The sequence below is a fragment of the Corvus hawaiiensis genome, chromosome 3, assembly GCF_020740725.1.
Source record: "Corvus hawaiiensis isolate bCorHaw1 chromosome 3, bCorHaw1.pri.cur, whole genome shotgun sequence".
NCBI lineage: Eukaryota > Metazoa > Chordata > Aves > Passeriformes > Corvidae > Corvus > Corvus hawaiiensis.
The window spans coordinates 6,858,511-6,885,317 of NC_063215.1; positions in this window are offsets into that span (position 1 = coordinate 6,858,511).

Sequence of the window (26,807 nt, forward strand, 5' to 3'; positions counted from 1 at the left end):
TAAATCATTTATAGTTCCTAGGCTCTAAGGGATGGGTGTGCATTCTCTCCACCACCTTAAAAGCTCTGTTTGTGGTACAAATTATGACCTAATTATAAACACAGTATAAAGCTCTGGTGCAAACATGTCTGTTTTCCTCCAGCAGAGCAGCTGAAAGCGGCCAGGAGCAGTAGCAGTGGTGCTGCTGGTAGCAGATCTCTTGTTAAGACACCATCCCCTGATCATGCTTGATGTCATTCCAATTATATCTGACTCCTATCACTTCTCTGGGCCAGCACCAGAAACCTGCAGCAACAACCAAATATGTCACTAACGTGAGCCAAAATTCATTTTATCAAACTGTGCATTGTCCCATGACATCTTTCCCTACTTTTTGCTATTTGCTGCCTCTGAGTTAAGACATTAGAGGATGTCTTTTGGAATGGAACATCTGATAACAGGAATTTGCAAGGCAAGAATGGAGCAGTATCAGCCACGTAGCACCTGCTGCGTGTGTGAGCTCCTTTTAAGTGAACTCCATTGCAGATCCCAAAGGGCACTTTCCTGCCTGTCTTGCCTCTTACCATTTTTCCTCTCCTCTCCTTCTCCAGTGCTCTCTCACTTCTGTTTCATGCCACATTTATTAGATTTCTTTTAGAAGCACTCGCTCCTCAGGTGGAGAAATGTAGTCACTGTTCCCTCCACTATTAATTTTAATTCATCTTTAATGCTTACACAATTCCTCCCTTGAATGGTTTAGCCTAAATGTCTATTTTCCTTTGGATCAAAGACTGACCTTAAATCCATTCCCATACTTAATAACCCTCTTTCATTTTATTTTGGCTTTATAATGAATGTACTTGCTGGAAAATGAAGACAACAGACCTCTAAAAGTTGCTGTCTTCCTCTCAGTCTCTCAGACTGGCTCTCTTCACACAGGTTGAGATTTAAAATGTATGCCTACATGTTGTATGCACACACAGACAAACATATATTTCTGAAACACAGGAGTGAAAATGCTGCCTGAACACAGCAGTGTTAGAAACCCACCACATCTTAGGCCTGACCTAGTGAGCCAGAAGTAACCAATTCTTTCTGATTTCAGTGGGGTTTTTTAACACAAACACACTTGATGGCTTGATTGTTTTTAGGATTAGTCTTTCTTGGTTAACTTTAATTCAAGTTATTGGAAATTCCATGATGTTATGGAAAGCTTTGGGGTCCACCATGGGAAAACATTTGTGAATTGAAATAAGATGATAACTCAGCATTATGTACAAGGCAACCCTGTTGCTTAGACACACTAGAGGAGTGCTTGTACCAGAAGAAGGAGAAAAATTGCAGAGGGAAATTCCATGTGGGAGGATGGAAGAGTATCAAGACAGCATTAGACTGCAGTCTATCTCCTTTAAACTGTGGACCTGTAAAGGCTACTTTCTGTATATCCTTAATTGCTGAATTTGACTGAAGATAATAAAAGCATATGCTTGCCCCCGTGTGGAAATAAAGACTCTTTCAGGTATACCAGTCTCAGGAATCAAACACTGAAGAGTCTGTCATCACCTGCAAGTGAATTTCAGAAAGACCATGTCCATCTTTGAAGGATTAATCTGTCTGTAGTTGATAAGTTTGGAGTTCACCCACCCCTATGGGGACAGTAAACATTGTGCCCACTTTTCACAGCCTGCACTGCAAATAAATGAGTTTACCCACTTCTTTCTTTGCCACCACACCAGGGAATGACATTTTCCTATTAACCAGTGTGGGGGGGTTACATCTGCTGGAGCTACCTAGCCAGCATATTACACAACACTGATATAAATGTTTTACTTCAGAAATTAGTGCCAGTAGAATTCTGCACAATGTTTAGAACAGGCAATGGAAGGGAAGGGCAGTTAAATAAGGTGCTTAAGTCATTAAATGTTTCCATTATAAATATTTATCTTTGGAAACTAAACACACTGCTATTCCCTGAAAGTCATCAGCTATTAATTGTATAATCTGTGATCGTAAACACACTTCTGTTGTTTCCTATGCATTTTGGACTCTAAAGGCTGAGAACAGTTGAAAAGCAGTCAAAATTTATTTCCAAGCAACTTGTTCACTAGACAGATTTCCTTAATAGCTTTTTCCTTGGAAGGATTTGAAATTGCACCATATCATACGTCGAAGCAACCATCTCAGAGATGGATTTGAAACATTGAAGATGAAGGGGGCTCCAGTAAGTCTTCACAAACTCATGGATAGGTGATCTTGCTGTATAAATTTCCTAAGTAACCACATATGAGCATAAAAATGCCTATTCCAAGCAACGGTGAATGTCCATTTTTAGAAGCATGCTGTCACCAACAGCAACTGCAAGCAAATACATACTGTGTAAGAGTATAACAAAAAGCTAAGTAAATTATATTTTTCCCTCGTGGTCTGCCAGCCACTGCAAGGGCTCTCCAGCAGCACCTCTGTTCCATATGGGCTATGACAATATGGGCATCCTTAATACAAATAAATGTGAATTATTTGTTCAGTGGGGAAGCTGATTGTTTTCACTCTATTTTATGGTCTTTCCATCCCTCAGTCTTTCTTTGCATGACAGTACCATTGGCCCCCAGCTACACCAGGCCAAATGATGTCTCTCAAGCCACAGGAATCCCATGATAGAGGACTCATGTCCTGGACCATGTAGTAACAGGTCACTAAGTCATGGAAGTGAACTCTTGTATGCAACAGAACACCATGAGTGCCTTACCAGGCATCTTACAGCATGTGATGAATGTTCTTTATAACTTTCTACAATCAGTGCTCTGCCGTGGCAGTCTCCTGGCTGCCAGGTAAAACTGGTGGTGGGATATTTACTTACATTTAAACAACAATAACTGTCATATACACATTCCAAATGTGACTGCCAAGTTGGATGATCAGATGGAGAGGATAAAATCAGTTGCATCATCTAGTGGAAAATTAAGGGTAGGATTAGAAAATGGTTGGATGGATAAAATACTGAAAGGACTTGGATTTTCTCTGGTTGGTTGGCCTCCCTCTTGCAAAGTATAATTGTGATTGTAGTGATAATTGGGATTATGATACTTGCTTTAAGTTGTGTAAAAACTGTGACTGTAAATGCAACACAAGGAACAAATGTGATGTCTGTAAAGAAGCAAAGTGAGGCTTATGAAGGCTTGAGACAAAAACCTCAAAGGGGGGAAACGTTGCCAGAGGAAGAACTATTTGCCCACCTGGTGGAAAATACAATGCTTATTCTGTAGGATCATGTTAAACATTAAACAGAAGAAGGAACAAGAAACTGCACTTGGTTAACCAAGTGTCTCACAAAACAATGAACCAGACTAGTTATGCCAACACAGCCCAATATTTAGGAAGTGACACCAAGTTCATGGAGAACTTTGGGGTTGATGACCACCAAGGACCATGGGAGGGACCCCAGTATAAAAGAACGCACAGGCCAAGGGAAGGGAAAATATGTTCATGACTTTTGGGAAATGATTATTGTATGCATGTTTCTTCTGGGAAAACTTATGAATATGCAAATAAAATATAGTGTTGCAACAGGAGCTTTTTCTGTAGTTGGCATGTACAATAGGTGGAGATATCCCCAGGCTATACTATAGAATTCCTGCTCCTTAATGCAACGTTGGTGTTGAGGGGTTTATTCTGCCAGTTTCAGTAACACCTTAATGCCACATCTGCACATCTTTTAAATATCTCTAGGGATGGTGACTTAACCACTTCCCTTCACAACCTCTTCCAATGCTTGAAAACGCCTTTGGTGAAGAAATTTTTCCTAATATCCAACCTAAACTTCCTCTGGCACAATGGGAAACCATTTCCTCTTATCCAATTACTTCGTTTTTGAGAAGAGACTGACCCCCAACTCGTTACATCCTCCTTTCAGTAGAGAGTGAGCCTCCTTTTCTCCAGCCTAAACACCCCCAGCTACCTTTAGCTGCTCCTCATCAGACTTGTGCTCCAGAGCCCTCACCAACTTTGTTGCTCTTCTTTGGATGGGATGACCACAGGCATCAAACAGGGAGTGAAACAACCACTCTCTGCTTTAGGTTTGAGAGGCACAAGTACAGTCACGGGTAGGTGCAAAACAATGGAGAGAGCTTGAAGTGAGGGCCAAAACCTCAATCTTAAGCTCAGCGCAAGCTTGGCAGATCTGTGGAGGGAGAGGAGAGAAAGCCAGTTGCTAGACTGATGCATTTTCTTTACAGTAATGGGATCCCAATGTCCCTTCAATTGTATCCATAGCCAGTTTACTTTCCTAACATCCAGGAATTTCAGGGGGCATTTTTATCTTTAGATGACCTCTCAGCTGCTAAAGAATCATGTAGCCTACAAGTTAATTAGTCACATCGCAGCAGTGCAATTCTGTATAGAGCAGTCAAGTCCAGCAAAGCTTTGTAAGTTCACAGCACATGGAATCCTGACACTTCCCTCTCCTATGCTTCTCTTTATCAAATGCATCTACTCCTCTCCCTGCAACAACTGCCATATTAATTAATATTTTACTTGGAACTGATTTCTTTGTGAAGGTGACAATGTCTGTGTGTCTGTTTCTTTGTCTGCTTATCAGAGAATTGCAATGTCAGTGGAACACTGGTGAACGCTGGAACACAAGTTCTATTTGGCAAAAAAACCCAACAGCCAGATTTCCATATTTACAGAAACACTTTTTCTGATCATTTTGTTTAAAAAGTTTCGTCCTTTACATTTATTTATTTTAAAAATAGCAGTCAGCTTGTAATTAAAAGGGTTTTTGTAAACAAACACCAAAACATTGCATTTCCAAAGCCTCTAAAATAATTTTTGATGTCTTGAAGTTTTTTCTCTTGATTTTTGAAACAAAATTTCATCAAAATCAATGGGGCTTGGTGGACAATATTGAAAGTATTGACTAAAGTTCCTGGAAAATATCAATGAGCAAGTACAATCACACTCAGTATCTTGGAAGGAGCAACTGACTATAGAAATTTGTGTGCAGCATTCTTAAAAAAAACTAACCCCAAATCTGTTGCTGCCTGCTATTAAGATCTGGCAAGTAGCTTTGCAGATTGCAAAGGTTCCTGCAGTTTTCAGTTCCTCTGTTCTGTGCTGCACAGCTCTTTACTTAGCACTAAATTTGCCTATAATGATCACGCTTGTGTCTAATTACTATTCATGTGCACTCTCTGTGCTTTGTCATCACTCCTAAGGATTGAATAACATCTCTTAGGATAAGGAGTAAAGTAGAAGGAATGAAATTGTTCTGTCATTTGGAGGTATGCCATGGCTCACATGAATGTCACTTGGTGCTGCCAGAAAATCTGGAAGTTGAACCTTATCCCCACTCTCTCTCCACTGAATTGATTTCCCACAAGTCTTGCTCTTGAGTTTTTCATCTCTGGGTTTTGAAATCATTAGAATAATTTTGACATTGCTTCCATGACAAGATCAGTAAAACCTCAAGGTCTTACTCTTAAAGCCTGGTTGTGGCAGTGAAGGTTGTCTGTGTGTAGCCTACATGCTGAGTTTCTACTCAGTATTAAAAGATCATCACATCAGTCAGCTGAAATCTCATATTCCCATATGGAAGGGCACCCAGTGTTACTGGAAACTGCTACTCCAACTAAAGGAAAGAGACCTGTTCTGTGCTGAAATTCCAGCTAAAAATATATGTGGTGCTAACAGCTGCCCTGGTTGCAAAAGGAGTACATATTTGTGCTTCATTGAGGCTGAAATCACTCCCTCAGATGATCGTGAAATATTATTAGAGATGTGGTTTACTGGTGAGTTTGGCAGTGCTGGGCTAAAGGTTGGGCTCAATGGGCTTAGAGGTCTTTTTCAACCTTAATGATTCCATGATTCTAAGTACTGAAAGATTAGTTTTCATTAGATAAGCACTTTGACATTTCAGAATTTTTGATCTTGCTCAAAATATTAGGAAATTTCTCTTAAAAAATTACTTTGAAAAACAAGCATATGGGATCCACAATGACATTTCTGATATATTTATTTATTTATTTATTTATTTTTAAATTTTTATTGGTTTTGGTTTTGTTTCTGGCAACCTTTATGAAAAAGGCCAATTTTGCAAATTCTTATGTGGCAACTTCCTGCATTTGAGAAGTGGGAGTTTTTTCTTTCCTTTTCCAGCTGGCAGGCCATGCTGGTTTTCCAGCACAGCTAGTACTGAAAGACTGGTAGGTGCAAACACCATTTGGCTCCTCCCCAGAAATATCTCAGTCAGGGAGAGTGAATAATCCTCTCGCACTGCCTGCAGAGGGAACTAAGATGCCACCTTGGAGTGCACAGCTAATTTTTGGACATCCAAAACTCAGAGTGATGGATGTCACTCAGGGAAACCAAAGGAATTGGAATACTTTTATGTATTAGAAGTATTAACTTAACTTAGACAAAGAGCTGCAGTATTAAATCCATGCTATGTTTTCCCCATCAAAACTAGATTAAAAATGCATAAGTGATCTGGAAGGTGAGGTCAGAAACAAAGAGGTTGCAGGTGAGGAAAGTAGTATCAGGCATCAAAAGGATTCTCATATTTTATTGTAAGGAGGAAAGAAACATGTCAGGATAAAACTCTGACATATCTCAGAGATTTCAGTTGTTACAAGAGAAAGATAAATCTATCTTTTCATCTCCTGAAAGGAGTTTGCTTGTTTCCATCTTTCCTTTTAGGAAAAAAAAAAAAAAAAAAAAAAAAAAAAAAAAAAAAAAAAAAAAGGAGGCAAATCTTTTTCAATCTGACATCAGATTTTCTCTCTGACTAAATGGGTTTTGGAGTTCCTTATCAAAATATTCTGGGAAACTATCACACAAATGCAGTATATATTAGAAATGTCAGAATACCATTTGTGAGCAGAAACGAACAGCATGGGAACAGAAAGGGAATATCTGTGGGGTGTTTTTAAATTAGGATGCCAATACTCTGATTTCTAAAATTCAATCAAAGCATGAGTGTTGGAGATAAAGGAAATGCTGCACCTCATAAGTAAATGTTTTGTACAACCAGCAGCTTTACAAAGAGGTTCATGGGGTGCTGGGTTTTTTTTAAATCTTAAATTTTATATCAACATTAAAGCAAATACCCTGAATTCTCACCAAAATGTGTGAACTAAGTTCCAGTCCTCCTAACTTTAACAACTGACTGTCGCTTGAGAACTTAATTCACAACTGTGAGGGCTGTAAGCCCTCGGCACTCCCTTGGAGGAGAGAACCCTGAGCCCCAAAACACTCGCGCAGGGTCATGGTGACAAAAAGAGCCACTCCCAACACGCCTTGCTTCTTCATGGTAATAGCCTGTACCCCGTTGGCTAATTGGTTTCTACCCCACCCCCTGCCTTCCCCATATAACCTCTGTCCCAACCCCTGAAGACAGCAGGGTGTTCTTGTCCCTGCCTTTCCTTCACAGGGGCTACTGGACAATGAAGGACCTCTGTGGAACTGCCATACAAGGCTCTTGTCTCTCTGTCCCCAGGTTCTGCCCGGGTGGTTTCACAAAGAGCTGGATCACAAGAGCTGATATCACTTGTAGCAGAGAAGTTGCTACACTTGCTGAAATCACCTGTCTCCCAGTGAAGTTGCTAAAGCCCCTGGAAAAACCATTCCCAGGCAGGATGCTTTTTCTAGGAAGGTCGCAACACACCGGGTTGTCCACCAGACCCCTGAAAGTGATACACAATGGTAATTCAAAAATCATTCTGCACCTCTGAAGTATTCTGATAATTTTTTGAATTAGGATATAAAAACAGCGTTTTCACTGCAGGCCAAGTATTCAAATGTAGATGTCCAGAAGAGGCCTCAGGAGTGATTAAATCCAGGGATCTTAATTAATCTGACTTGTTCATTGCCAGATATCTAGAGCAGAAAATCCAGCTTTATGTTGATTGTCGTGGTCTTCAGCCTGAGGTAGCCCCAGTCCATAAGAAATTAAAGACAGACAAACAAACAAAAAAATAGTTAATTCCATGCTGTAAGACAATTCTGTCCATCCACAGAAAACAGCAGATCCATTCCAGATTTCAAGACTGAAAATTATTTCAAACCACTGCAAAGGATGGGTAACTACTGAAACAATCAGTGAAAAGAAATAAAAGCAGCCTTACAACATACTCAAAAGATTTGGTTTGAGTTTGACTTTCCTGTAATGCAAATGAAAAATCTAAATTAGTCATTTTGAAATGAAGCAATAAACATTTTTTCACTCTAAAACTTCCAGCCTAGGGCAGGATGGTTTGATGTTGCTATGCCTATTTTACTAAGTGAAATCCAATAGAAAGCAGATTTGTTTAATGACTTTTATTTTCTTAATGCCATTTAGTTCCCCTGAGGTTTCTGTAAGTTCTTCTGTACTGCAGACTCTGTTCAAAGTAGAAGAAATTCTGGATTGAAGATCTTCTGGAAAGAGATTTTATCAACTGACCCACATCACTGTCAATGTGCACAGAATGATTTTATTCAAGAGAGCAATGGACTGAGTCAAAACTACGGCATTGGAGCAGGATCATTAGCTTATGGCTTATCTGAATTCTGTCTAAGAGGTCCATCTAATACAACCGCTGCAGAATAAAGGGGAAAAAAATCCCCATTCTTCAGTAAAATCAGCTAAGAAAGATACACACGCGTATAACAATGGGGCTGCAATCCTCAAAGCGACGCCAGCTTGTTTGTTTTCCTCTTTATGGAAGAGGAATGCTGTTTACAGTGCTGTGTGCTCCAGCAGAAATCCCAGCACACACAAGAGCTTTATCTTTATTGGCCTCTGCTGCTGCAGCCGTCTCTGTGGGTTTCTTTTTGTCCTTATCAGTGTTAATGGCAAAGATCATTGCAAAGCACAACAGAAAGAGAAAATATTGTCATACATCACATGGCACAGTGTAAGTCTCAAATTGGTTGGTGCTACTAACCATAGCCAGAATTAATACTATGTTACACAGGAAAGAATCAGAAAAATACTGCAAATATAATCAGTTAAACTGGGTTGCAGTTCAAGTACCCAGCTGAAAAATGCTTGAACAGAAATAATGTCACAATTAATACAAACAGCCACACAAGTAATAATGTTATGTATTCAGATGGTTTCTGCTAGTTGAACCTCATGTAGCTCTATGTACTGTGTGACTTTCAGAGTAGCAGGTTAAACTGGATGTGGGGTTATGCCACTGGGAAACACACACTTTTACCCTTTTTTTGACAGTGTTTTTTTCACTGTACATTGTCATCCAAAAATATAAAGTAATGCATTTAATAGCATCCTTTACAAATATAATTTTGCAGCTTTATTTGAATCAGTTGACAATTCCTTTTACCAAAATTTAAAAAAAAAAAAAAAATTCTGAAAGCTTTCAGTAGCCCTTCCAGGATTTTTTTTGTACCAAAAAACAGTTCAACTTGCTATTAATGCTATTCATTACTGGTGCATATGTAGTAATTAAAACATTTGATTTACTTTTACATTATTTCACCTTCAGAATGTTATTTATGCATAATTGCCTGTCATTTTACTGTGATATAACACAATGAGACCTAAGATCCCATTAATATTAAAAATATATTTAAATCACATAGTTGTTGCCATGAAAGAAAAAGAACACTGCTTGCTTTCCAAATTATTTTGAACCCAAATTTGGTAAAATAATACAAATCTTGAAACTTTTGAAGGAATGTTGAAAATACCAGTGATGTTAATACTTTCTCTTCAATATAAATTAATTTCTTCCGATCCAAAATATATAATACTGGTTTATCTGGGCTATTGTTCAAATACTTCTTATTCCAGATACATTTACCAGGAGGTAACTGTAGTTTTCATTGGGATTTGGGAGGAATAAAGCTGCATGGAAGTGTTATATCTCACACATACCCAAATTCCTTTCAGAAGTATTTTATTTTTCTTCACAGTGCTGCTGCATATTTGGATTAAGAAATAGTTCTGTGTCATAATTGAAACTCATAGAGGGTTTTGATGGAAAGTCTATATCTATGCACTACACCCGACTCCGGGTTTGGTGCTTGGCAGGCTTTGATTGCTGGATGTGACATCCCTGCTGTCACTCCCGGTGGTTCAATGCTGTCAGCTTGTGCCCCATCCCCCGCTGACATTCCCGCTGCATAAGCAGCCCACAATTACCAAAGTGAAAGGCTGTCTTTGCCTCCAGAAGAATGCAGCCCTGCCCTGGCGCATGCAAAATGAAGGGGTTGCAATCACCAGCCTGGGAGAAGCCGTTCCTGAACAGCCCCTTTTGATGGAAGTTCGGGTCTGACTTTCAGAGCCGTACTCAATGTGCTAACACACATAATTGATGCCTTTTCATCCTCCTTTGTTCAAGTCTCCAGTCAGCTTAATTAAGATCTTGTGAGGCAGTAATGAAGTAAACATTTCCACGAATATCTGCATTAGCTGGGTGGCAGATGCCTGCAATTAAAATACTGTAGCTATATTAGAGCACATATATTCCATGTTGCTTTCAGATCTGCTCAAAACTTCCCAAAAGAGTGTTTGTGAGTTTTTCCAAAAAACTGATGGAAAAATACCAGCCTGACCCCTGAACCAGGACCTGCACAAATACCAAGGGACTTCAATGCGACATGGACTAGACCCTTACAGAACTTGGGCTCACCTTTGATTTTCTTTTTGTGAAAAGAGCTTTGACTATGGTGACGTATGTTAGACAAATTGTATAAAGTCATTTGGGTGTTACAGTGAGGATACTGCAAAACGATGTATCAGACAACAAGGCCCATGGAAAAGAAATATATATGGACTGATTCTTGCTAGATGTTTCAGAGAGATGTTTATTTCTCCAGCTGCATGGCCGGGATCTGCCGAGGAACTGCAGCAATCCCGGGACCCGAGGGTCCTTGCCCGCGCAGGGGAACACAAAACAACCAATGGGGAACGAGGCTGACCAGGGGCAGGGAAACCCCGTGTCTCCCCCCCAGGGCCCCTCTCCCAGGACCACATGGCAGGGGGAGGGACCCCAACATTTCACCCATTTATTTTTAACAAAAAGAGATTTAAAACTTAACATTGAAAACAATTGGATAAACATAACAAGAACAGTTTCAAGACAAAACAAGCCACCCTCCTGAGTCTGTAAATGTCCAAACAGATTCTCTGGAACATCTTAAGGCTGACAGAAGGGAGACAGAACTCTCTGAGCTTGCTTTGTGGGGAAACTGAGGCAGGAGAGGGTTTAATTTCTTCCCTCCCCCTTTTCATCCCCCCCTCGGCATCGGAGAGGAATTGTAGGGAAAGGGAATTGTATAGGGAAGCCATGGGGTGAAAAACGGATTAGGGATAAACTGGGGATGGGGTAAACTTAGGAAAGGGTTCATATTGGGTATAGGGTAAAAGGGGAATGTAGGTTGTGGGTAGGGAAGTTGCTGGGATGGATCTTGTTTATAATTTTGTGCATAACGGCTGCCTTTGACTGGAATACCTCCAGGCCCAGTAACATTTGCTGCTTGTAAACCCTTCCTTCCTTGCATTATGTCAAATTGTACAACTTCCCCATCTCCTACACTTTGCAGGTAATTTTTAGGGTTATTCCTTTTAATGTCAGTTCTATGGATGAATAAATCTTCCCCTGTATCATCTCGTGTTATAAATGCATAGTTGTTTTTGACATTGTACCATTTCACAGTTCCTGTAACTTTCCTGGCTATAACTTGTCCTATCACGTGCTTGCATGTTCGTCGTGGCTGCTGGTCCCGTGTGGCCGCTGCCTCGCCGACTCCAATGTCTGAGCCGGGCCCCCACTTTGCGGCTGCTCCGCGCCCTCCGACCGGCGCTGCTCCGGCGCGTGTCTGGGCTCTGCGCGGCCCCGCGTTGCCATCGCCGCAGGCCCCGCGCCCTGCGAGCGGTTCTGCTCTGCCAGCTCCACACTGCTTTGTGAGAGGCTCCATTACGGCTCGGCGCTGCGCGGCTTCTCGTGTCGCTGTGGAAATCGCTGCTTCTCGCTCTACAGGGCTCTCCGAGCCGTGTGCTCAGAGTGGGTTTCCACGCTGGCCCTCGGTTCCTGGCTGCTCGTGGGAGTTGCCTCTCTGCTGCACATGGCTCACGACACCCGTGGCACCTGCAGCATCGCTCCCTCACTCGCGGTTGAGTGGCCGGGGACCCTGAGACAGGGATGGGGTCCGCGATAAGGCGCGCGCTCCCGAGGGGGACGGCCACTTCCAGCACAGGCACCTCCGCTGGCACGGCTGCAGTCACACACTCCTGGGATGGCTGCCGCGCAGTCTCGGCCATGGGATTACGGCCATCCTCTGCTTTAGGGGTAATGGGACCATACAAATGCTCCTCAAGAGCTTCGCTGATTACAAGGGATGCATGGAGAGCTTCTATCACCCGTGCATGTTTTGTTTGATCTCTTATCTCATCCCAGATCTCGTGCCAAAAACACCCGTGATTAATTCCAGTAATTCCAGGAGGATTAATATCAAAAAGTAAGTCTCAAGAAATAGAAAAGAAATTTTTGAAAAGCCAGTCAAAAAAATGTTCTAGATCTCCAGGAACAAATACTTTCCTGTTTTGTTGTTCAAAGATTCTTTTAACTTCTAGATACATTTTCTTCTGTGGTTCAGAGAGCCACATTTCCCACGATTCTTCGATAGTCCAGAGGGAATATCCAAACCAAGGCGAGAAGAGAGAGAGATCTAGAGTGGTTTTTACTCACGAATTTTCTGTCCTTAGGGATCGGTGTCTTGCCAGCATTCCTGCACCATTTATTACAGTGTGGATACTGCAACATGATATATCAAAAAACGAGGCCCATGGAAAATAAATATATATGGACCGATTCTTGCTAGATGTTTCAGAGATGTTTATTTCTCCAGCCGCATGGCCGGGGATCTGCCGAGGAACTGTTACAGTCACGGGAGCAGAGGGTCCTTGCCCACGCAGGGGAACACAAACCAACCAATGGGAACGAGGCTGACCAGGGGCAGGGAAACCCCGTGTCTGTCCCCTCAGGGCCCCTCTCCCAGGACCACATGGCAGGGGGAGGGCCCCAACATTTGGGCGTTCATTTTAGTTGTTGAACTTTAGTCAGGGTCAGATTTAAGAGGGATAGAGTGAAAAGGATGGGTGAAAAAAGACAAGACACTCAGTGGAAGAAGGGACATGGTACCTCAGCTCCTTTCCCAGAACAGTCACTGGCATGACTTACGAGGTTTGAGAGTTCATAATATCCACACATCTGACCATGCCTTTGAATTCAGGACAAGAGGATGGGTCTAGATATCATCTGTGGCATGGAATATCCTAATTTTCATTAAAAGGTGCTTGACTGCTCTACTTAAAGGCTCTTGAACGGAACGCTTTATCTCAAACTACCACCCCTCACAGCCAAGTAGGTACTTCCAGACTTGCAATTGCTCTGAAATACACAGACTGTGTGCTTAGGGGGGACAAAACAGCTCTCGTTTGGCATCTACACTACACCTAGGCTAGAGGTATCTCCAAATAAAGTACTCATCTCCCTGTGCCAGAGAGCAGCAGGCTGTGACCTCATTAGCTTTGGCCATTAGAAGGTAAACCCCCACCTGGGCTGGGAGAGCTTCCCTGGCAGGTTTTGTTATCCTGACAGCTCTGAAGGACACAGTTCAGGACCAGACAAGCTGGTGCTCAGAATAATCTGATAGACAAACCATGTGGAGCAGAAAGGAAAATAAATCCAAGAGAGCTGGCTTGTAGGTATTGCTGCAGAGAAGAAAGAGGCAGCCCGCCCAAAGGGCAAGAAATTAGAAATGGTTGGCTTTGACATGAAATTTATTGCACAAAAGTGTCCCTTAATTTATGCAAGATTTTTTAAATTGGTTTACTCAAAGAGAACACCCATGAAAAAGGGACAGAAGGAAGGAAGGAAGGAAGGAAGGAAGGAAGGAAGGAAGGAAGGAAGGAAGGAAGGAAGGAAGGAAGGAAGGAAGGAAGGAAGGAAGGAAGGAAGGAAGGAAGAGGAGAGTCCACAACCGTATGTCCATCTGTCTTTTCACAGTTGGAGTTCTTTTTTTGCATCAGCAACAGAAAACCTTTTTGGGAAAACCACCGTCACTGCTGGCCTGCAGACCTTACGCAGCACATCCAATAAATACACTTTGGCCTTGTTAGAGAAACACTTGTGTGCCACATCTTCATTTTTATTCCAGATTATGGAAATGGAAGGGACAGGGATGGCAAGAGCCAAATAAATAGAATCTGTTTCTTCTTCTTTCATTCCCTCCTTTCCCACTACCCAATTAATAGCTGGGCTCTTAGTGTGTTGTCCTTCTACCTGACTGTGACTTCCAGTTCAGCAGTAAGCCCTTCATTACTGTAACCCTCCAGAGCTCCTTAATAAGGGAATTACCATTCACAACTGTTGTGACAAACAGAAAGAGCAAATCCTCTTATCGCCTGGTTGCTGATAACATCTGCGAGCCAGTTCCAAGCATCCGTTCACCTTCATAGTCTATTCTATTGCAAGAGAAACCAAAACAGCCCAAACTGGAGAGAACATAGATATTGATAAACAGCCCTCAGCCATTGGGCGCTCACTTCTGTTGTGCTGTGTTCCTGCACTACTCCCAAATGTTTGGATGAAAGCTCTCTGGGAAACATTTCACCTTAATAGTGCTAAAGGAAATGAATTACAGAGAACAGATTCAAGGCACCTATTAGGGCTCCAAGGCACTGCACATTGGTCTCAGGAGCCTATTTATAGTGCTTTGTCCAGTGCAGCTCTCATTTTGCCAAGGGGCTGTATGGGATCTGGAGGGAAATGTCTCTGAAAGAGAGCTATAACTATCTACAGTCAGTTAGGACTCAGCAGCTAACAAAAGGAAGGAAAACTGCCTGGTTTGTTGTGCTACCGCAGCACCTAAAACAAGGCAACACCCCTGCCACTGACATAAGTAGGCGTTACTTTATACTGCTAGGAAAGCTAGAAAAACTACTTAGAAAAGTGTGTGCTGGAACAAGAGCCGGGGTAAAGTGAAAATAAAATGTGTGCTGGAAAAATTGGAGCAAAGTAATAGAATGGGGCTTTGACATGATTAAAAATAAACTCTGCTCGACAACAAAGGATGTAACAAGTGAGGAAATTAACTCCAGGACACTAAACCACAGCTGCAGCCTGCATATGATAGGAGCAACAGGTTAGTATGTGACAGCTTTTGCTGTTGGAGTAAATATGTTAAATATTGTTTTGTGGAACATGGCACTTTCCCCAGAGGTACATCAGTGTTTCCAGATACTCATTTCACAGGAGGTTTTATAGGTTGGCACATTCTGAACCTTAAAGTTACACACTGAAAAAATATGGCAGCAAAGAAAGCACCTTTTTTTTTTCTTTTTACTATACCCATTTAAAAACGCTCTTCCATAAATGCGTCAAATTATGTTTGTGTTTTAAAAATCTCGTATCAACAAGAGACAGTCTTCTTTCTTGTCAGCCTAATGTCTCCTCATTTCAGCTTTTAGAAGGACTAAATAACAACACATCAAGACATCAATTCCACACAAAAACTGATGCTGAGTTTTGAGGCATATGTTCCAAATTTGACTTTTAAAAATGTGACTTTTCGGAATATTTGCATCACACCACTCATCTTTCTGTCACAAATTAATGGCTAACAATATATTTCACAGAAATAGAGTCTAGGAATTTCCTTTGTACCATTGTTTACAATTGCTTTGCTTCTGGTGACTAGTGAAAGCCCTACTAATTAATTGCATGTTATCTTCATGCTAATACCTCATCTGAACTATTCCAAGGATTAGAAGTGTTTGCATTTAAAAAGATGGGGATAAAATCTAGTGATAGAGTGAACCAGCACAAACACCATATGCAGGGAGTAAATAATTTCTCTCAAAAGACCCCAGTCTTATTAAAAAGATCTTTCCAATGGTGGTTCCTTCAGCTTTCTGTCCCCATAAGGTACTCCTGCATTTAACCATCCCTATTACACAAGATACAGGAATGGATTATTGGAAGGTCAATTTTCTTTACCTTTTGTTCACAGCCTGCGATTCCTGTTAAGAGATTGTCCATAAATTTGAAAACCTCACTTCTGCCACACATCTCTACATATAAATAGCTGCACATAGGGATTAACTCATCTCTTTTTTTCTTTTCTTTTTTTTTTTTTTTTTAATGAAGTGAGTTAGATAAGCTCCATGGAGCTTACATTGTAAGCACTTGAATCCTCACCTGAATTCTCTCTATTTTCACATCTTAATATGGATATCCCACAACAAGAAATGGCTTAGACCAATCTTATCATGGCCTTATTTATGGGAAGGATCACTTTTTAATGCCTGAAATGTAGCTTTTTGCAGGTTGGAGTCTACAGACCCCAGAATCTTCGTCAAGTCCTCAGCAAGTCTCCACATGCCGTGACAAAGCCTGTTCTCCTTTTTCCCTGTGTATTACTTTTGTTTATCTGCACTGAAAGGTTAAATGTCTAAATTTCTACTATAGGAAATTAAGATCTAGTCAATGTAGTCAATCAGGTCCAGAAATTCAGTTGATCTAATACAGATTTACTGTGGGAAAAGCTTTATTCTCCAGGCTTGAAACCAAGCTATTCCAACCATTCTAATAAATTATAAATTGCCCCCATATTTGCTGCTATGTCAGTCTTCACGTCATCAGTCAGTCCTGACATAAAGTATTGATAAAAATATTAAATGCAGTTGAAAAATTATCTAGGGACCAATACAGGTAATAGCTAATGAATAAGAGATTTGAGATCTCTTGAGAGATCTAGCACTGAGACAGTTTTTAACTCATTTAATACCTGACTAGTTAATGAAAGAATTTTCCATCAAAATAATACTAAATCTAGTGATTTCCAAGTCAAAGGAAATTTAATTTCCATCCTGTTTATTTAACCAGTCATAAATACACTCCCAGACAGTGGGGAATTAGCAAGAGGCTGTGTGGGGTTCAGTTGCTGACGGGGGTTAAACCACAACGCTACTTGACAAATCTGGTCCTTGACCCTTCTTTGAACTCTTTGATCTAGGTGTTTTCAATAAAGAAATGCACTAGTTTTACAGCTGCTATCATAATTTCAAAGATATGTGCATATATTAAAATTATTATGGCTAGTGTAAATTTACTATAGTAACATAAATCCATTACTCTGTTTATTATTCCAGGCATATTGTGTGCACAGAATAATATTCTGTACAACAGCTAATATTCATTTGGCCTTTTGGGTCATTCAGCATATAAACTCTTCATGCTTAAAGATTGCACTCCCTTATGCCGTGGTATTCATGCAATAACTCACAGGTCTAACCTTCAATTTCAAGGCATGCTTGCAAGCTTTTTAGTTTTCCATTGATCCTCCAAGCTCTGCCTATCCTGCTAAGTAAAGCTATTAAGGACATTTCTCTGAGGCCAGATGACATGGTTTTACGGGTGGTCATATATCAAAACTCTCCTTACCCTGAAACAAAGTGTCTAAATTCAAATTACCAGTGGGAATAGTTTGTGAGAAATGCGATCCCAGCCGGTGCCAGAGCCCTGTCTGGGGCTGTGCTAATTAGCACACACCAAAAGCGTGCCAGGAGCTGTGCTGGCCATTAAACTGTACAGGCTTTTGGAGGTCGTGCCTGAGCCTGAATCCTGACACCAGTTTGTTTCTGGCTGATCTCAGCTGCAGTTTATACACCACTGAGGCTCTAATATGGCTGGTATCAAAGCCAGGTAACTGAAAAAACTACTTGTGGGCAAAGAACAGTGTCTCAAGGATCAGGAAATTCCTTATCCCTACAGCTGTCTCGTGGAAATCAATACCACTGTCAAGATGTTCCACGCTTTGGACAAGCAAGGTGACCATCCTGAGGGATCCCAGGGTGCATGTTTTCCTCTCCAGGACTTTTAAAGGTAGGGAAGGATATGGAAATGTTAAAGATGTTTTTCCTGATGTTTTCCTCAACTCCTTAAACCTTAGAGGTTGCATTTTGCAGATCTAGCATAGAAGAAGATTGCATCCTCCTCTGTTACTGCCCTTACTGTGCTTGCTGTGTCACCAGACTGATGTTCACTGTTTCTCACTATTTGATCAGAACAACCTGGTCTTTGCTCTCTCCCAGACTGTTGACTCCCTCTTTAGTTACTTCATGGAATTTGCTGTGACACAAAACCATGTAGAGATGGCAAACAGCACCAAATTATTACTCTGGATGGCTTTGTGGATCAATGGGATTTTTGCCTGCTCATTTTGGACGTCTAACTTTAAACCCCCAAGGAGTGGCAGACACACCAGGGAATGCCAGAAGTTCACAAATGAAGAGCTGTATCTGAAAAGTCTTGGAATGGTTAACAGCAAGGGCATAGAAAGTCAGTTATATGATTGAAAGAGCCTGAGACATCTGAATGAGAAAAATTAGAGTCTGACAAGATTCTTAATGTGCTCGAGGTTTTGATGGACTTATACAACTTTCATTCTGTGGCAATTTATACAGGCACAGATTTGGAGAAGAGTTTTGCTGAGCTCTAGTTCCAGAGCAATTTATGCCACTTTCTCTCTGGAAAAAGAGATTATAATGAAACGAATTTAGGGTTCTCTATTCAAAGGCCATTTAGTTCCTTGATTAGATTGTTTTGGTAATATAAATTGCCTGCTGCTGGAAAAAAAAATAACCTAAACTTTCAATCAACTTTACTATGAGAACCAAGCCTGAGAAAAAGTCATTTTAAAAAAATCTAGCAAAAGAAAAACAGAAAAAATTAATGTGCCTCCACAGCTCAGCCTGATAATAACCTCCTCTGTAAAATTACATGAACTCCTCCTCTGTAAAATTGCAGGAACCCTCTGTTCTGGAACAATAGTATAAATGAGTTAATTGTAGATCTAAAAATTGTTTGCCAGCTGCTGTCTGTTCTGTTACCAACACCTGTTTTGGCTCATGCCCTCATTAATTAAAATGTGATGAGCAAGCAGACAATTTCAAAACGTGCTGACAATGTCTGTACAGCTGACAGGAAATCCATATCTGTAATCCTCATCCAAAACAAGGAAGTAATACGGCTGTAATGCAACAGGCAGGGGGTTCATGGTTTGGGGTTTTGGGGTTTTGGGGTTTTGGGGTTTTTTTCTTCCTTCCAAACTGCTACAATAATGAATCTGTTCATTAAGGCTACATTTGGTTGTGGTAAATTGAGGGAAGAAATCATGGGCTTTCTAGACCAGAAAAGCATCTTTTAAAAAATTATACCTATTAAATATTGCTAGTTAACCATTCCAAACATTATGTGGCCATTTAAAAATATTAAAGCTGTTGCCAGTTTTCATTGTTGTCTATTCCTTCACTTCAGAACTATCATAACTGGATAATAACCCCTTTTAAGAAATTGTACTTCTAAGTACTTTTCTGTGCTGCAGCAGAAGCTTCCAGACCCCCATGACATACAGTCCCATCTGTTTTTCAGAGTTGATTAAGCTGGTTGGAAGCATCTCAAAACTGTGAATGTCACCCAGCTCAGGTTGAAACTTCTTGGAGCATGTAGCACAGAGCCCTGCTCTGTTTACTTCATGATGGGCACCACTTCTTCCCTAGAGATGTACAACCAGCCAAGCTATACCTCCAGGTTTCAGGACTGCCCGGATGCCCTAAAAAAGCCCAAGGGGTTAAACATTGATAGAAATGTAAGTAATCTGGCCAAATGTGCCAGCATCCTGTATTATTCCACAGGATTGCCTCCTCATTTACTGCATTCCCGCACAGAGAGGAAGGCTTTGTAATCATGGAAATTTGTGTACAAAAAAACTGAAGAAGTCAGTTGTGTCATGATAAATATATTCTACAATGCAATTTGATGTTGAGACAGGACAACAAACATCTTGGGATCAGAAAATGACCAGGATGAAGGGAGTCTTGTCCTAGCTTGGGAGTTAAGGAACTCTTGGCTGCAGAGTCCCAGAAGTCCTACCTCTCTTGTACATTATATATTTAATATAGATATTCAAGAGATATTCAATAACCATCTGGACACAATCCTGTGCCATGTACTCTGGGATGACCCTGCTTGAGCAGGGAGGTTGGACCAGATGACCCAATGTGGCCCCTTCCAACCTGACCCATTCAGTGATTCTGTGATTAGAACATCACCTGAAAAACCCATTCCTGCAAACTGAGTCCCAAATCCCAGATGTGCCCACTCACCAGTCAGTGTCCTACCAGAGAATTAACACCTCCTTATTGCTGTTCTTCTGGCCTTAGTCCTGGCCACACAGAGATTTAACTTCAAGGGAAGAAGAAGAAAGAGGAAAGAAGGGGAGAAATATTGAGGCAGGATATCCTGAGATATTAGAGAATACATGTGACAACCACCTCAGCCCCCAACATTACCCTTCGTTGTCATGAAATATATTGCAAAGCTAAAGAAGCACCTAGAAGATGCCAGCTGTGTTAATACCTAATTTCTCCTTCCTGTGATGTTACAAAAAAAAGTTTGGTAATAAGCAAATGAAATAATTGAAACTGTTGAATAAATCCCAACAGGGATATTTTCTCCAGAAGTGTTTCTCCTTGTCTTGTTCTTTTTTAATGTAAAGCTTTGGAATAATAATTTGACTATGCATCATGAAACAGAATTAAATAATTCTATACTATATATACTGTTTAAGATGTTTTGTTTGTGAAATTAAATTGATTTAGATATTTTACTTTGTTGGGTTTTTTTCCAGGTTACTGTTAGCGTTGTGTTGTTTGGGTTTTTTTCCAGACTGTTGGAAGGAAATAAACCATAACCATAAAAATGAGAGAAAGGGAAAGCGACAAAATGACCTTTTCTAAGATACAACCTAGACATTTTTAATGTTCCCTTTATTTTTTTTCTGTCCCACATTCTGGTCTCATCCAGCCCTAATGTACATTCCAAGTGGGAATGACTGTACAGGGTTTATCTCATCCGTATCCTGGGGTTCTTTATGACAAATAGTGCTGATGAAGAGGCACAGTCCTCACCTAAGACACAACTCATAATATTCAGAAATGTCCTGGAAAATGCATTTGAGCTAATTTCCCCAGTGAATCTCCATGTTGACTGGCACCTAACTGTTCACCGCAGCAGGAGATATGCAAAGGAAAACAATTCCTGGCATGGATTCACTTACAAAGAGAGAGTTATTCCTTCATGTTCTTTAACAATGGCTTTACAGCGCATTCCTCCTTGAAATTTGCAGACTTCAGATACTTGCAGTTTTTACTCTGTTTCTCTGGTTTTACTTACATGGGTTGTACACAAATGAAAACAAGTGAAACTCCCATTTCCCAGTGGTCTGTAAGCCTTCTGATAGCAGTCAGTACCAAGAACATGTATTAATTTTCTTTATTCTTTGAATTTCTTACAATTTACCAATCTTTCTATCAGTGTCTTCAGAGTCATAGTAATTGTTCTGTATTTTCAGACTCCTCTCCAAAGAGGAGTCATGGAATTTCTTCAACAGCAGTATTATTAGTTTTCAAACATACTTCTAAAATTGTATTCTGGGCCCATAATGCAGAGGAAAAGTCTGTGACATCAAAGAGATGAATAAAAAAACATGAGGAAGATTGAAACTGCTATCTGCATATACTCAGTGTTAACAACATTGCCAGCCTTTGTTTAATAAATACAATTCTCATGTAAAATTAGACAAAAGAGACAATGAAATTAAGCATATGCCTAAAGTAGTTTGATTCTATTATTTTAAAATCCTATTAGGAAATAATTATATCGCTACACTTACTGCAGTTGATATGTAATAATATTGGAACAGGTGATATTGGAACTGAAAAGTTTTTAGAAGGAGTTTTTATCCAGGAGCAGTTATGACACAGCCTTCCAATTAACTGCACATTTGGGGGGTGTTTAAGGGGAACAGACTTGAGCCTCAAAGAATCACATGTTCCTTGTAGAAGGCAAAAGGTAATCGGGTGAGGCCAGAGGTATCTGAGCTATTAAAGCATTATTTCATGTATTTAATTTGGAGTACTCCACCTAATTGAAATAGAAATTATGTTTCCCAAAAAGCCCTCACTGAGCTGTTACAGGAGAAGCAGAGCTGAGGCTGCCAGGCACAACGGATCCTACCCTTGCTAATCCAAAAGTGTAGCAATTCCACACTGACAAGCTCCCAGGTGAGAGAACCCAGAGCTTAATCTGAACATGGGAAGACATCCACATCCTGCAAGAGCCTGAAGACCCCAGTACTGCCTGGCCCAACACTATTTCATCCCATGGAAATTCAGTGGTTTCTGATCCATCCTCCAGTGCGCACCATGGACAGGCCTGACCTTCCCTGGCCAGAACAGTCCATGGGATGGCTGGGGGCAGCATTGCTGGGAGCCTGGTGTAGGTGACTGCCTGAAGTGGGTTCAGCTGAAGCCCATCTACCTCAGTTTCCCACATACCAGGGCAACTGGTCTTGTACAGGAGTGCACACTATTGAGGAAAGGCCCCAAGGCTATGGCAAGGAACCAGTGCCATGGCATGTTCTATCCCCGGCTCCTCTGGTTGATTTTAGGGTGCCTCAAAGGAGAACACTACAACCAAACCTACCAACAGTGTTTTGGGGCAGAGAGGTAACAATTCAATGTTTTCTCATTTACTTCTCTACAAATTCAGGCTAACTTTACAGAAGCCATTTAGCATACATTAGCATAAAACAAGGCATGTGAGAGACAGGGAATGAGGCTCATTAACCTTATATCTACTTTTATGTGGAAGAATTGCAAGGGTTGTACTGGTTGGGATGGAGCTGACTTTCTCCATAACATTCAGTTTTGGATCTGTGACTAAAGCAGTGCTGACAACACAGCCATGACTTCGCTGTGGCCAAACACTCACTCCTGTTTCCTTCACTTTCAAACTACCTTTTCCTCAACTCACAATTTTTTTTCCCTTTTGTTCTTCCAGCTCTTTCCCCTATCCTGCTGGGAGGTGGAGTGAGTCAATGTGTGGCTGTGTGGGTGCATAGCTGCTGGCCAAGGTAAACCTGAGCTCAGTTCAGAGATGGTGATAATTGCTGCAGGCTCACCAGAAGAAAAAAGTGTTTCAAAGAGAGGTTTAAATTAGACAGCAGGAAGAAATTCTTCCCTGTGAGGGTGGTGAGGCCCTGGCACATGTTGCCCAGAGAACCTGTGAATGCCCCATCCCTGAAAGTGTTCAAGGCCAAATTGGATGGAGCTCTGAGCAACCTGGGATAACAGAAGATGTCCCTGCTCAGGGCAGGGGATAGAAACTGGATAATCTTTAAGTTCCCCTACAACACAGACCATTCTATAGTTCTGTGATAAGATCAAACTATGAAATACTCTACATTTTTAGAATTAGGCCACTGAAGAATTGAGATACGGATTTAGGACTGCTCCTGTGTTCATCACTTGTGACTCTAATGTTTCTAAACATGTTACTGATGGATCATTTTTAGCATTAACTTTTCCTTGAACCTAAGCTAAGTTAGCTTTCCCTATATAGCTTTGAATAAATGAATAAAAGAAAATGAAGATCAGAGGGTGGTGAGGAGGGGGTGTCTGTGATCCCAAAATAACACCATGTTTTATTTTGTGTTTTTCCCCTACTTGCAGCAGAAAACAGAATGAGCTGTGATATCACTGGGTATCTCCAGCTCTGTAGGACCATATTCTAGCCCCACGAGAGCCTGACTTTCAAAGGAGTGACCTAATGGCTGAGATGTACGACACATTTCACTCTGCTGAATGATCCAGTTTTAGAAAAAGTGACCAAGGCAAAGCCAAGGCCAGGGGGAGAAATTTGTACTTGTTTATTGTGCTGAATATAAAAAACTAACCAGTGTGCCTAATCTAAGAGCTGGCCACCCATGCAGTCAGATGCTCCTCCAGGGGAAGGACAGGTAGATTTGGAAGGAGGAGGTGGTCACTATAGAGACAGGCCAGGGCACCTCATTTCCTAAATTAAGTCATCCCATTAAGTGCTTTAATCTAGGAGGATGTAGCTAAACTATTCTGTTCCTCTTTGAAGTGACAGAACTTTGCTCATGGGTGGATTTGAAACCTGTAGGTCACTTGAAAGAGAGGCCATGTAGTGCAACCCAAATACAGTTTGGATGAAGCCACCTTGTTCTGGAGACTGGACAAGCCAGATGTGCTTCTGGTTATCTGACTAATATTGATGTAGCTAGACATGACAGGAGATGGGAGCTTTGTCAGCTCCCAAATTTCTCCCAGACTTTACTGTTTCCATTTGAACAAGGATTTGGTACCTTTGTCTCAACATACATCAATTATACAAGCTTTATCTATTCTCAGTGTTTTACACACTTTTTCCTAGTTCATTTACAATAAAAGGTTGGAGTTTTGTACTGAAGTGAGTTTTCTATCTCCTCCTTTAAAAATATTTTTTCCTCTCATGATCCAGCAGCATTTTTCAGCTGAGGGAACATGCAGGAAGACCTTCAGCAGTGTCAGGTATTCAGCAGGATCTCAACAGGTTTAATTACTTGCTGACCTGCTCCCATTTTTTCTTCACTGCATCCATTTAAGCTGTTTAAAAGAGGTATGGCAAGATTGCATCTTCTGCTTCCTTCAAATTACTTGGAAAGTTCTATGCCTCACCAATACAGGCAATGTTGATTTTGGAACAACCTCTACAAATTGCCTTGCTGCAATTTTGTACGTGTGGGAGTATGTGAAGATTCCAAAGCTAAGTAATTAGATTAAATCCCTAAAACTCAACCATATAAATTATTAATATTGAGCTAGCAGAGATTTTTCCCAAGAAAATAATTCCGATTTTGCTGACTGGTGCTTTTACTGTGTTAAATCCCAGAAAAAGTTTGTGGGGTTTCGTTGTTGTTTTCAGAAAGGACAATTAAAAAGAGTGTATTGAAATTATGAGTAGAACTTAATCTGGAATATACCACTGGCTGTTTGAAACGCTAAACTTGTGCCTGACTCAGAGCAGCTTCTCTTTAAAATAGCTGTTAATACCATCCTGGGTGATCCCAGGGTGTTCCTTGCCATTCCACAGCTCCTGCCACTTCAGTTCCAGTGAGCTGTCATGTCCTGACAGTTGAAGCTGATCACCCAAACAACCTGACATGGATTTTGTCAGTCACTAAACCTGAGGCTGGAAGGTTTTAAAAGATGGAGAGAAAGATGCAGGGGGAAGACAGGGAAGAGGTTGTGTAGGAGCTTCCATTTCAGTGACAAGCACTTTACTGACACTAAGTTATGCTTAGTGAAACATAAGCATAACTCTCATTTGAAAATGTGCATTTTTTGGTACATGAGATGGTTTTTCCCCATATTGTAACACTCTGGGTTGGCTGCCCAGTTCTAAGACAGTAAATGTGAAAGAGAATAGGAGAGAAGGGGTCAAAATACACATTTACTCCAGATATCTGTATGGATTTAGGAATTTAGGACCAGATGCCTCAGTCCCACTCTTCCTAATCCAAGACATCCATATCATATTAATGTAACAGGCAAATGTCTTCCTTAAAAGTCCATTATATCTGCTCCGACAGATCTTTGAAAGTCTCTTCCAGGGCCTTTCTTTTGATAGTTCATCCCCTTGCTGAATTCCAGCTTCAACTTCTTTATTATTTATGTCCCATTGTGTTCTTCTGGCACAACTATTCTTTTCCTTCAACACTTCTTATTCCTTTCAGTTGCTCATATGGTTGTTATTACACTTGACATTTTCTAGGGCCTGGGTCTCAAGTAAGCTCTTTTGCCTTATGAAGAGACCAAAAGTTAAGATTTCTTTCCATAAAAAAATGTTCTACCTTTTCCAATTTTTTCCCCACTTTTTTTTTCTGCCCTACATGTTTGGGCTGCCATCACTGTGGAGAAGGACATGCTCATACCCAAGTACATGCATGTGTTCTATTTAACAACCAGGGCCTCTGGGGAGTGAATTGGAAGTTAATAGAGATGACAAGGAGCAACAACAATGAGGAATAGCTATGCTACTTGCCTGTCACCCAAGAGGAAATGAGTTTGCATTTTTCAGAGTGCTGGCTATTGAACGGTAGTTTGTCTTGATTAATTTTTACGTCATGCTAGAGAGAAGCAGTGCAAGTCCCTTCATTACTGACCTGGCTGGTAACATACACTGACAGGAGACAGAGATGGGATCAGTGTGACCCTGTGCTCACAGCCCACCCCCTGAAAATCCGCTAACTTTGCCAATCTTCTAGAATCATGAATCATTTTCCTAGGCAACATTCTCCTGCGTTGAACAATTACATGAACAACTTCCAAGATTGTGGAAAAAAATTGACCCTGCTTCCTTGATGGGAGTGCTACAATAAACAAAGTATGTTTTAAAGACCTGAACTTGAACAAGAATGTAGTAAAACAAAAAATGGGCTCAATGGAGATGTGAAAAGCACCTTTTGATGTGGTTGGTGCAGCGACAGAAAACAGAAGGATTGGCTGCCCTCCTGCCATCACTTTTAGAAATAACCCTGTGGTTTATGTTGTCACAGAATCCTGTAGAATTCGGTTCTAATAGTTCCTATTGAAACCCACACAGGCTCCTGTTTTTAAATCTCAAGCAATAAAAGAATAACAAGTAGGTCTATGGTATTTCAAGCACTCACCTTTTGACAGCTCTTCTACTACGTCTCTCTCTTTTGTAGCCTCCTCTAAAACTCTACATTTGGGAAGTAAATACAAATTCTCAACCAAACTTCGGTTTCCTCTGTGCCTTCTGGCAGCAGTGCAAGGATCGTTTCTAGTAATAATCATCCTCAGGTGGTCTTAGCCATAATACTGAGTTTTTGAGCTGTCTAAATGCACTGCATGGATGTGCAGGTGGATGTAGATGTGGAGCACATTCCAGCTG